The sequence below is a fragment of the Watersipora subatra genome, chromosome 6 (genome assembly GCF_963576615.1).
Source record: "Watersipora subatra chromosome 6, tzWatSuba1.1, whole genome shotgun sequence".
In the NCBI taxonomy this organism is placed as follows: domain Eukaryota; kingdom Metazoa; phylum Bryozoa; class Gymnolaemata; order Cheilostomatida; family Watersiporidae; genus Watersipora; species Watersipora subatra.
Window position 1 is genome coordinate 4649010 of NC_088713.1, and position 11100 is coordinate 4660109.

Sequence of the window (11100 nt, forward strand, 5' to 3'; positions counted from 1 at the left end):
TTCAGTTTTGAGCTCTCCATACCAAAATTAGTCTAAATCACTGCAGAAAATGCCACCGAAATGGGGTGCCAAAGGAACATCATTTCTAGAACTGTTTTGCCTGCTCGGCCCATAGCCTATGTGTAATAATTTTACAAATTCAGCTTGCCAGACTGACAGGGTACCAGTTTTTCTGTAATAAGGATTCTGGGCCTCCTTCTGCTCTAAGCCATGGTTGGAGGTTTGGGAAAAACGTTGCGTAATAGGTAAGGTTTCATACTGGGTAAATATTGAAAAGTTGCAACGAAAAAATTAATTTTTACAAATAAATTGTTGCTTTGATAATTTCCCGAGGTAAAGTTTTTAGAATTCAGCCCGTTCATGAAACATCACTGCCAGAGACAGCTAGAGGAAAAGCACAAGGATAGCGACAGCTGAGAAAATTAGGTTTTCACACTGATCAAGAACAGTCCCAGCAATCTTGTACTATGAGTAGAAAATCAGCAAGGAGATGCAAACAAACATTTGTAAAAAATATTTTAAAGAACTGATCAGTTTACACTCTCATACATTTACAAGTAGAACTGCTTGGAGTTTGTATTTGATGGAGAACAGGCTAATGAAAAGGCTGTACTAATGAACTACCAATACAATCATCCAGGCACCTTGCTTGTAGCTGTGCATATATGCAGGATAAGACAACTTGTGCTTAGAGGCCACTGATGATGGATAGTCAAAGCTGCCATGATTTTTCGCAAGCTTTTTAAAAACGTGTGGTTCTCCTTGCTGTCTGTTACACTTTAATATAACGCTTGCTGTGCTTCTGGAAATGTCAGCAATTATTATACGGTTTAAACAGTAATTAAGATGCTTGTGACATTTTAGTCTCAATTTTAATACATAGTTCATTTGCTTCGATGTCTTAACGGCCTCTTTTCCTGTCAAATTCAAAAATAGTTGGTCAAAAAGTATTGAAGTTTTTCCATCATTTGAAATTTTGTTGGTTGTTTTTGGTGTTCTGACAGACAGGATGTTTTAAGATTAAAATTAGCAAAACTCAATTCCAGTTACAATGCTAACACAAAAAAAGTGCTCAGACCTCTCCAAAAATTACATCCATAGTCATGCTAGTTGTTTATAAAAATAGACATACTGTCACGTTATCAATGGATACTCATGTGTTCATACAGTATTTAAAGCAAACCAGTGGGACTAATTCTAATCAAACTATCTTTATAATATTTGAAACTGGCTATAGCAGTGATCTAAGGATAGGCTTACATTCTAATTTGCATCTAAACACTCATAAGCAAACACAAATAATATGTACGTCAATAAATATGCATAATACCGCAACTTGGCTGCAATAGCCGATGACATCACTGGATGAAGAACAGGAAGTGCAACGATTGACATCTTTTTGGAGTAAACATTTTCTTCTGAACTTCATCAATGCAATCAAAAATTCTCAATTTTAATTTTGAAACATCCCTGCAGCCAAATCACATAAAACAACATGCAGAAAGTCAAAAGAAGGAAAATACAATGATTATATAACGATTTTTAAAACTTTATGCAATGGACAATTTCAAAATATTGGTTTTAAAAGGTTTATAGGAAGTATTTGCCAAATAATGACATCAATATTAGTTGTACGTCCTACTCAATAAATAGTGAGTGAGAGTTGCAACATTTTCGATGATATCAACATTTTAATCTTTTTATGAAAACGCTTTGATAAATATAATTAGCTCGTGTAATACATTGAACTTTGAAACAGAGAGCTACATTGCAAATCTCACAAAAAGTGATGGTTTTAGACGTGTGTGAATTTTTTAGTTAACTATATCATAACTATTGTGTCACACATGCAAGAGTACACCACATTTCATCCAACATATATAACAAGAATTTTAATCTAATTTTTAATTTAAGAGCTTTTAATCAAAAGCTGTAAAGGTTGACTTGCACAAAATAAATTCACATTACAGGTGTATAGTATCAAAAGATTGACCATGTCTTACTCTGCTGTGTTGTTGGTGCAAAATATGTGTAAATGTAATTGCAATTTTTAAAAGCTCTAAATCGAACAGTTAATCGCCGCCGGTTGGAATCAATTTATTTTACTGACGTAGGCTAGTCCAGCATTTTTGGTTATTGTTTTGACAACTGATGTTCTCACGTGAAATTGAAGGCCAATACAAGGCTCAATAGAAAAGTTCTCGTAGCATTAGTTTATGACAAACACTTCGGGTTTTATCGAGAAACCCATATCAAATATAGATGCTCGCTACTTTACAGCTTTGTTTCGGCTTGGTCTAATCATCTAGTCGTTATCTGATCATGAAACTTGGGGAACTTGAACAATTTTTCGCCTGAGTTTGAGGGCATAGCATATTTAGCTGACTTTAGACTCTTATAAATTCAAGAATATACTAGTCAGAGGTATAGATTATTTTGTGTTTACACACAATTTGTATATTTACACAAGCAAACGAATGAAAAATTTCAGAAGAATAATGTGGGAGATAACTCCGACCGAAAATGACCAAAAATGCTTTTTTAGCGACTATTCAAAAACAATTATTGCTCCTAACATATAATTTGCCTTTGTTTCTGTTATTATTTTTGAATTTCCCCAAGGCTCAGCTATCTAACACTAGTCTCGTCTTCTCTGTAGATGCATCGGGTCTGCGTATAGAAGCCATAAGCCTGCAAGATTAACGTCTTAGTCGAAATACTGCAATAGTAGAGGTCCAGGTCAACTTGTGGTTTCAACAAAGTCACAAATTTTTCTCATGTTTACACCAATTCACATATGCAGATTTTATTAAAACCATCTAAAGTTTGTGTTTCATACTGTAAACCGCTTAAAATTGAGTTTCAAATGGCCTCCAAACACCTTTTTAAATCGCCTTAATTAAATGAGATGATCCCGCTTGTCAAGCTTTAACTTGGCTGATTATTATCCTTTCATTATCAAATTTTCTGTTTTCTTTTGGTTTGTGATTGTGATAGTAATGAAGCTTGAATTATTTTATTAACATATATTCCTAAATGTTATCAATTGTTGTAGCTTCAAATGCATATGTTTTGCCTGAGTTGGTCGTAGGTGGTGGCACCACTGCTAATAAAAAACCGCTCTTGTGGTACCCAGCAGATGTCTTCTCGCTTTGATCATGTGAAATTGTTTGTTGAGCCTTTGCACATGAATCTCACATTAACATCATTGTTCTCTTGATCATAGCCAATTGCCATCCCCATATACTACCGACCATCATATATACAGGCCAAATATTGTCCAGGTTGAGGTGTTAAGGTATTGCTGGTAACTTGTGAGTCATCAGTCTTCTCAACTTTATATCTTTGTAGCATACATTTTTTTCAACAAGTGGTGAAAGTTTTCAAACTTCAATGGCTTTCCTACTGAGTGGCTTGAACCAGTGCTGTTCCCGACAACCAATGACTCGTTGTGTTGATTTGAGCCTTGGCTCCAAAATTGCTGCCTAATCTGCGGCTTCATCAGTGGGTACATAAAACACCTCCACCCCAGCAATGTTTTCCCTAGCATACTTGTACAGTTGCTCAGTACTGAGCAGTCTTTCTTTTCCTGACTTAAAGGTTGACCTGCAACAAAATTCACATTACAGTTATTTGGTATTAGAAGATTCACCATGTCTTACTCTGTTGTGGTGTAGGTGCCAAATGTGTGAAAATGTAATTACAAGCTCTTAAAAGCTCAAAAACGAAAAGCTGCCGTAGATTCGAATCTCTCTATTTCTTGGACATAGACATGATATTTGGTTATTGTCTTGTCACGTGATGTTCTCATGTGAATTAAAATGCCAATAAAAAGCTCAATGTAAAACTTATCGTAGAACTGGTTTATGACAAACACTTCGGGTTTTACCGAAGACACCGTATCAAATATAGATGCTTGCTACTTTACCGTTTTCTTTTGGTTTGGTCTAATCGGCAAGTCGTAATCTGATTATGTGACCCAATACATCGCAAACAATTTCTGCAGCACTTTTCGGTTACAATCCAAAGCGTAAAATCCGGATAACGCATTTTAGATTGTATACATACATTCCAGAGAACGCTCATCAGATTCATTAAAAAAACCTACCTCAAGTGACTCATGTGAATTATTTCAGTGATGGATCTGGCGCCCAATACAAGAATTACAAGAACTTTGCCAACTTATGTTACCATGAGCTTGATTTCAATCTTAAAGCATCTTGGAGCTTCTTTGCCATCTCACATGAAAAAGGTCCGTGAGATGGGATTTGCGAGGTGGTCAAGAGACTGGCCACCCGTCACTCCAAGCAGTTAGTTAAGTCAGAAAAAGAAAGACTGCTCAGTGCTAAACCACTGTGCAAGTATGCTAGAGAAAACATTGCTGGGGTGGAGGTGTTTTATGTACTCACTGAAGAAGTCGCAGAACAAGCAGCGAATTAAAAACCAAGGTTCAAGGCAGCACAACGAGTCATTGGTTTTCAGAACTTGCACTGTTTCAAGCCGCTCAGTAGAACAGCTATTGAAGTTTGCAAACTTTCACCACTGGTTGATGAAAAATGTATGCTACAAGAATACAAAGTTGGGAAGACTGATGACTCACATGTTACCAGCAATACCTTAACACTTCAACCTGGACAATATCTGGCCTGTATATATGATGGTCGATGGTATATGAGGATGGCAATTGGCTATGATCGAGAGAACGTTTGTGTTAATGTGAGATTCATGTGCAAAGGCTCAACAAACAATTTCACATGGCCACAGCAAGATGACATCTGCTGGGTACCACAAGAGCATGTTCTATTAGCTGTGGCGCCGCCATCTACCACCAACTCAGGCAAAGCATATGCATTTGAAGCTACAACAATTGATAACATTGAGGAATGTAAGTTAAGAAAATATTTTAGGCTCATTACTATCACAATCACAAATCAAAATTACACGGCATATTTGAACTTGATAGGATAATATTCTAATAATCAGTCAAGTTAAAGCTTGACAAGGGGGATAACCTCATTTGATTGAGGCAAGTTTTAAAGGAGTTTGGAGGGCATTTGTAACTCAATTTTCAGCATTTTACAGGCTGAAACACAAACTTTTGATAGTTTTAATGAAATCTGCATATGCTAATTGGTGTAAAACATGAGAAAAATGTGCGACTGTTGAAACCGCAAGTTGACCTTGACCTCTCCTTTTGCAGTAATTCGACAAAGACCTTATTCTTGTATGGCTTCCAGACGCTGACCTGATACATCTACAGAGAAGATGAGACTAGTTTTGGATAGCTGAGGCATGGAGAAATTCAGAAATAATAACAGAAACAAAGGCAAATTATATCATAGGAGGGATAATTGTTTTTGAATAGTCGCTAAAATAGCATTTTCGTACCTTTTTGGTTTAAGTTACCTCCCCCATTATTTATCCAAAAAATTTCAAACCTATTTGTTTGTGTAAATATAGAAACTTTGTGTAGACACAAAAATCTAGATATTTAACTTGTATATTCTTCAGATCATATGAGTCTAAATTCAGCTACATGTAGATGTGCTATGCCCTCAAACTCGGGCTACAAATGGTCAATGTTGAAATCTTCTTAGCACCTGAACCAATGACCCTAGAATATCAAAATTTGGGATACAAGCGCTTTTCAATATGGGCAACAACATATTAAAAAAATCATCAAAATCTGAGGCTATGAGGTTTTTTTAGTTAAACTTGGTAAATTATATGCCAAATATATTTTTGCAAAACTACAATTTTTAATATAAAGCCAAAACATGTGTGCTTAACTGAAATGGTTGATTTTTACAGTCTCATTTTTATTTAATGAGTTTCCAACATACTTTTAATTTGTCCATGAATGACATTTGAACGAAGATAGCAACAGGGATTCACACAAACATCTATTAACAAGGGGACAAAAAGATTCTCACTTTTACCATATATCGGAAAAAATATTAGGAAAACTTGGAAATGTTTATAATACAATAAATTCTTTATACTTCAAAGTTCAGTATGTCATAACTCAAATTATTTTAGAGTGTTTTTATCATGACCATGTCTAATAGTTGTTGAGATGAATTGTTGGAAAAATGCAACCAGATGCGAAAATTCAATTATTATCACAATTTTCTTATTACACGCTGTCTGTTGGCATGTAGCAGCCACAAGTGAAAAGGCTTGACCTCAATATTAATTAACATCTATGTAGCCAGGTGCCCTTTTTGAAAACCCGCAAGGTTGGCCTTGGTGTCATGAAAGCAACCAGCATGAAGTTTTGGCCTTCAGTTACCACAGTTCTTAGATGGGTTATTTAAGAGACAGGAGTGGTTTTGAAGTATTTGACGGTGCGATTTATAAAATTTTGAAGCGATGTTGAGGCCTTCACCGTTGGTTTGCACCTTCTTTAAAAACTCCATGTATCAGGAGGGGAGGAGTCTACAAATGCTATAATATAGTTATTTTGATTATGCTTCAACATTAGTCGTATTGGATGATGTAGCAATGGAAATGTGAGTGAAGCCAAGATTAATTAGTATAATCAGCTTGCATTCAGCTCTGTATTTGGCCAGATCATCAAGCCAGTCCATAAAACAATGTTACCTAATCAACCTCAGAGCTAACCTTTAGAGCTAATTGTGGTGTACCAATTCATTGCCTATAGTTGCTGGGACAGGCACAAATTTCTGTCTGTTACTCCCTTTATTCTTAGCCCTGCCTAATTTAGGTGCAGGTGACCAATGGACTGAGAAATATGGGTCGGAGTGGTCAAGTTTCAGCTGATTGCCGGGTTTATCCTGTGGGCCTATAAATACACCTATTTATGAAGCAAGACTAACACTGATCGTCACAGTATTTCTAGATGTGACAGAGATGTTATTTACGGCTGCTGCAGTCAAAGCAAGGCCAATGTTATTACAGCTGCTTATCTAGTATTTTGAAATATTATCACATACTCGTTATATACCCATTATGTGGCTCTCAGCCTGAAGGGCCAGGTTTGTAAAGCCGTGGTCACACGGGCACCGAACCGAACTAAATGACGCAACACGACGTCGTTTTCAGCTCTAAAAAGTTCGGCTGAGGACATTTCTGGCCGAAGCGAACTATTTCGGTACTGCTCGAAATTTCGTGCCGAACCCTTGCTCTTATTGGCTGGTTAAAATTCTAGAATTCTAGCGAGCACGCGTCACATTTTTTCTTACGTGCGTGTGAGTAAAGTTAAAAAAGAAATGGGACGATACTTTTATTTCGTTAAATAAACAACATGAAGCAATTTACGACAAGGTTCACCCGGACTTGTGATTGGGTTGCATAAATGTAAGATGTTGCACTTAGGTTTTGCATAAATGTAGGGGAATGGTTGTGATTTTCCTTCGTGTAGAATATAAGTAATGTGTCATATTCATCCTGATGAACTATCGTTGACTGATTTATTTATGTAAAACCACAGTACTATGATAAAGACTGTTTTTGTTTGTTATGTACTCAGCATAGAAAAACATTCATATGTTAATAAAAAAAATATAATTATGTTGATGGGAAGGGTTAGCAAAATATTTGTATCGAGTGATTTATTTTGAGCAGCCGAACGATCTTCTGATAAATCTGCTGTGTAATTATAATTTATAATTGTTCCTCAAAGTTTTTTTGTTTACAATAGAAATGTTTAACTCAAATACATAACAACTACTAATGAAACCGTGTCCTGTCTCTATACGTATGGTATCTAGGAATCGAATTTACTTCGGTGGCCGTGTGACATGTGCCACGAACCGAACCAGCCTCCGAACCGAACCGATCCTACGTCGGTTCGGTGCTCGTGTGACCACGCCTTAAGGCAGAGCTAGTTAAAGAGTGGTAGAACACACATGTGAATAATAAAGCATGCTCTGTAACACTTACTAGAACCAACATGTACATTCAAACATAAAACATTAAAAATACCTATTTTTGTTACGGTATATGCATGCATGCTATATGCTGACCTTAGAGCAAATCAGATGATGCAGTTTACAGAAAGCTGTTTGGAGAATAGAACTGTCTGGGCCCTAGCTTGTATATTATTTATGTTAGCCGTTTGGCCTTGCTGCTAGAATTTTTAAGATAACACAATGGCAGTTTGAACAAGCTAGAATAAATAAATGCAGGGTTAAATCCAGATATATATATATATATATATATATATATATATATACACGAATCTCAATGTTTGTCTGTCTGTCATTCATTCACCAAATTATAGCGATAAAGCCTTAGCAATGAGAAAATCGCCTTGCAGTATATTGGACTCATGACATTCAGACCGCAAGTCTACTAACAAGAGTGACTAACCACAAGGCTAAGCCATTCTTATCACTCCCATCACTCTTACCATATACAGTAAACGCTCCTATAACGTAGGCCTATACCTCTTAGAACTAAAGTCTAGACGACATACATTTCTGTAAAGTTTTTGCTTCCGACTACCAAAAAAATTCCATATTACATGCTAAGTCGAGTAAGTTCTCAACTTTGATTTAAACGTTAGTTTATATTGATTGCTTCACATGTAAGAGAGAAGACTATGTGAATATAGCATTATACATATTATGTATATAATTTTTGTAGCAATCTAGTTGGTTGTGACAGATTGCCAGATGTACCGACAAAACAGAGAATAGGGTAATTGTGCAATGTTCATAAATATAAAGGCGATTGATTGGCGCAGGTGTTACAGCGTAAGTCCACCAATGTGAATGTAACGAGTGGGAGTATCATCACTAGTTCTATTTTTTCCTAACCTTGACCTCTGAATACAGATAGGTGATGAGCAGGCAGAACAGCTTTTGTAAAATATTTTGTTGTTTTGTTTCCTTGTAGACATAAAATATTTGTTATTAGTTTTCCTTTGCAGATTATACATTGCTGTTTAGAAAAATTAGTAAATCGTTGTAAATGAATGTCAAAGATGTACGCTCCCCAAGTTATTGTGGAAGTACTGAAAAATGGTAAAAAACAAATGAGGTTGATCAAAAACAGAGAAAAGTTGTCAATGCACCCTAATATTACTGCAGTTACAGTACACCCCACATATTTAAAAAAAATTACGTCAAGTTTTTCCTCTTTGTATGCCCGAAAGGTCAGTTTGGAAAGGTCTTTGAATGGGTTGTGCAATTCACATGTATTTTATTGTTCTTATATTGTACAATCAATATATTGTAAACTTCACTAGAAAATATTATTTATGCTGCAGGAGCTCGTAATGTAGGCCTACTGTATATTCTTTCAACGATTGGAAAAGCCAAAGTTGCACTTCCTATAGGTAGCTAATTGATATTACCTTTGGTGTTTTGTTTTTTTTAAATCTAATTTTTACCATTATACATTTTTAGTTGGTAGTTTTCAATGGATTTCAATTTTCAATTTTCTATTTCAATTTCAAAGGTCCTGGTACACTCATGTTTCTGGTTTTCCTAAGATTCGATCACTAAATATACATATGACTAACAATATACAGTGTCGTATACGCTTTCACTGCCGTATGCTCAGTTATGTGAAATATATGGTCGACTGCGCATTTTCGCGAACTTCCCAGTAATTGCGTAGTAGCCTGATTTTATTATCCGTTGACAACATAACCAGTGATATTTAGGACTTTTATGGTATTGACAATGTTGTCCAAAATTTGTTGTATAAAATTAGCATTGAATCACAAGATAATTTTAGATTTTTGTTTGGAAATTTCCAACCGAAAAAACCAACATTATTGTGTAAGTTTTATGTAAGAACCTTCCGAGATACATGTGAACTGGATTACCTATCATAAGCAGAGTAGGATTAAGTCTGTCATTAAATATGTCATTAATATTAGTTTTAGCACTGGCTCACATTCAATCATCTGTTAAAGTATTCGTGATGTTTTTCGTCATTAGTTAGTCTTGCCTAAGGTATGTTATGGTATGCTATTATAAAGCAATTATGCTGTGGTTTTTGTATCTGTTTTTGTCGTTGATGAGTTATGCTAGTAGCATTGTTTTGCTGGAGTCAGTGAGCTACGTATGCTTTAACAGTAAAGGAGAGCATCACAACAGAGCTGAAGATGAGAGACATTTTGTGAATTTTAGTAGACCAAGATACATAACTTACATTAGACAACAGATAATTACTTATGTTGATGATATTATAGCTAATTCAGATTTACTTTTTTTTTCATTAAACCGACAAAAAATAGCAACACTGACTCTGATGGTAGTGAAAGTAATATTTTTGTAAGAGTAAGAAATATTGAGGAGGATTGTTTTAGCTTTGTAGTGATTGTACTTTACATCGCTTTATCAATGCACAAAAAAGTTATAAAAACAAACTGAAATATTGTTTCCAAGTCTATTTATAAAAGCCTTTTATGAAATTTTTTTATATCAAATATTCCAGATTTATAGGTTCATAAAATTATTGTTATGAAAATGAAATACAGATCAACAACAAACTATAGGGCTCAGCAAACGTTCAGAGTATGACATAGCAGAACGGTAGAACCTCAGCACATTTGCTATTACGCAATCTAGACAGAAACCGGTAGCCACTCCTAAATTGATTCATTATACCAACTACCTAACTGTATATGTAGAAGTGAAAGCATTAGCTCTGGCTACTATGCTTTTGAAATGCACAAAATGCCATTTATTTGCGTTGCAATTAAGTAGCTTGGCTATCTATCACAAACAACTCAAGAAAACATGTTTTTCAACTCTTAATGAAATTTTTGCCATAAAATTTGGCCAATATCTTATAATTGAGTTATATAACATCTATTATAGATGTTATATAACCCAATAATAAGATATTGGCCACATTTTCTGGTACAATAATAATAATACATTAGTTACTTATTTGGCTTCAGCTGTTAGCCAAACCTAAAAAAACAGCAACCTATATGGGCTAGGGGCGCTTATCGGATCCAATCATTAGTATTTACAAGTTTGGATTAAACCAAACAATGTTCTTCTGTTTTTTAGGTGTGAGCTGTCATCACAAACTTGGAGAATGATTAAGCTAGGCTCCTTTTTAACTTCCCAACCTTTCATAAGTTTCATTATCTTTTTAGACAGCCGTTGCCTG